Source organism: Egretta garzetta, unplaced genomic scaffold (assembly GCF_000687185.1).
Source record: "Egretta garzetta isolate BGI_Z169 unplaced genomic scaffold, ASM68718v1 scaffold502, whole genome shotgun sequence".
Lineage (NCBI taxonomy): Eukaryota > Metazoa > Chordata > Aves > Pelecaniformes > Ardeidae > Egretta > Egretta garzetta.
This window is the reverse complement of record NW_009258809.1, coordinates 498853-501402: the sequence shown is the minus strand read 5'-3', so window position 1 is coordinate 501402 and position 2550 is coordinate 498853. Positions and strand designations below refer to the sequence as shown.

Genomic DNA, 2550 nt, shown 5'->3' with positions numbered 1-2550 from the left:
TTTTTTTTTTTTTTTTTTTTTTTAAATATGCTGCTGTCAGGGAATAAATAGGCTACTGGGTCAGGCAGATCCAGAGTCTGCTCCACAGGTAGGTTCTCCATAAGACCACAGCATTATCAAACCCAGAGGGTTGTCTCTTATATTCTGACAAGTTTTCTGCATCCCTGGAGATTTCACATTTCCAGTTGATCACCTCACCACAGACTATGTCACTACACCCATCACAGGACCTGACATTTTGTGGGGTAACATTTCCTTTAAACGTAATGCTGATAATACAGCAAACAAAATTTTCCTGTCACTGACTACTAAGAGGAATGAACAGCTCCACGGTCTGAGCTGCTCTGCTATTGTAAATTCATTAGTTATACCTCATTTGGACCACTGTGAAGTAATTACATAAAACCCCTCACACAGTACTTTAAACCCTTTAAATATTCTTTACAACCAAGCAGCAAGAGCAATTCCACAAAGGTAATTTTCATAAATATCATTGTAAACTATATGAGGGACTGCTCTAATTACCTTTGGCAAGCTGGTGTGAGAAATGTCTAGCCACCACTATTTGTAAGCCTCTAAATGACCTGGCACAAAGTTACTTAAAAGAACAAATTAATTTTCGATTCAGATGTCCATTCATAGACCAGTAGGTCAAACACTAATAAATGTGTTTGTTCTAACTCGTAATACAGCAGGCCCAATTCTGGAGCGTGTTGTACTCACGCCGGCACAAACAGGGACTAATCCCCCACAATTACTGGGGCTAGACCAGCACAAACAAATCTGTGAGGAGCAAAGAAAATCTCTTTTTTTCCTTTAGTGTCTCTGATTCCTATGGGTGTTTTATAATGGACAAAAAATTACCTAACAAGTCAAAAGACCAAACACAGAATTCCCATTCCTACTGCAGCAAACGTGGTGGCCATCACCAGCTTTGAGAAGACCAAAAGGAACAAGACAGACACAACACTCCCAGACTGTATTCACAACAGATGCGACCAGCGAGGAGGGCAGGAAGAGCCAACCTTTCCCAATTCCTAGATAAGAATGGAGACAGAGCGGGGCAGAGGTACTACATTTTACCAGGTGCCTTTGCAAGAGGAGGCTCAGGGGTGCAGAAATAAGAGCAAAAAGCACCTCTGAACAGTGCTAGGGAATAACTGAAAGTAGCTTGGGTGGGTCATCTCCTCCTACCTTAAATTAATGGCATATCAGCATAGCACAGTGCCAGATGCCCTGGACATGCCCCTCACTAATCCTGCCTGATCTCCTCCCAGGAAGAGGGCAGAGACACTTCCATGCCTTGCTGAAGCAGAGACAGCCCTGGCTGTCATTCGTACGATACGATGTCTCCTCTTTGGAGCAAGGAGGTGGGGAAGGTCAAAATATTGCAGTTGCAGCTTCATGTTAACCATCCATTCACCTGAAGACCAAGTGCTTGCAGCAAATCACCATTTTGCGTTCCATGTTTGTAAGTGTCAGGGCAACAAAATACTGCTTGTGAGTTACTCTGGAGCTGCTCTCACTTTAAAACCCAAGTGGCTGTCAGGGTGTCCCAGTTATCTTCCTTGTCTGCTGATGGAGAACAGGACTGACCTTGGGAAGATGACCACTTAGAAACATGAGAAACACCAAGCATTTTTAGACGGGTTTCCCCATGTCCTCAGGAGCTGCCATATCTAAACAACTGTAACTTGAGTTTTCGCACCGTCCCGCATGTTTTCACTTGGCTGCCGAGATATCCCAGAGCTTATTTCTGAAGCTCCACTTTCTGCAGACCATCCGGGAATGCGTAAAAAGCTTCTCCTCACTCTCAGCCCAGGGTGAGGGCAGAAGACAGTGACAGCCAGGCCTGAATTCACTTCCCTTCCTGAACACTCCCTAGGGAAGGATAAAGCTCTTTCCACTTTCACCGTCCTCCCTTTTACAAGCGAGAGACTTCTGATCTCTAGCATAATGTTTTAATTCATGGCAACACCGAACTCATCAGCAGACAGACTGATGGACTCGCCCAAGGCAGACAGCGCCCTAGCTAGTTGTTTGGGAACCTGTTTGGCTGCTTGATGGTAGGTTTTAAAGATAGAAAGTGATCAAGTAAGAGGTGATAAAGACAGGGAAATGAAGAGGATGAGCGAGGTTAAAATTGAAGTGAAACAGAATCCAACTAAATGAAGGAGTCAGACTCCCCACCTATTTTGTCACCACACCTGTCCTGCAGCTGGCAGCGCTGAGCATCCCCTATTGAAGGTGGGTTTAAAGCTCACAGCATGACCAGAGATGAGTGGGAACCACACTGTGCAGTAGTTATACAGACATGCCTACATACAGGGAGAGAGAGGGAGAGGTATGCTGATGATGTCCTAGGGAGAAACAAATCTGTAGTGTGAAGGGACTACCCGGAGGAGAGTTACGTGGAAACCTGTGACTGCTGGAGACAGAGACCTGTTGCTAAGACCTCAACCTCCTACAGTTTCCACAGGACCTCACACAGCAAACAAGATGGATCTCATGCCAAGATACTGTGACGTCACAACTTTTCCTTTGAAGGTA

At 45.0% G+C, this 2550-nt stretch overlaps 1 protein-coding gene across 1 annotated transcript in view; it reads right to left on the bottom strand.

Moving 5' to 3' along the window:
• Positions 1–2550, bottom strand: part of PPM1H (protein phosphatase, Mg2+/Mn2+ dependent 1H) — a 203324-nt gene that overhangs the window by 8239 nt on the left and 192535 nt on the right. The gene's annotated exons all lie outside the window — the stretch shown is intronic.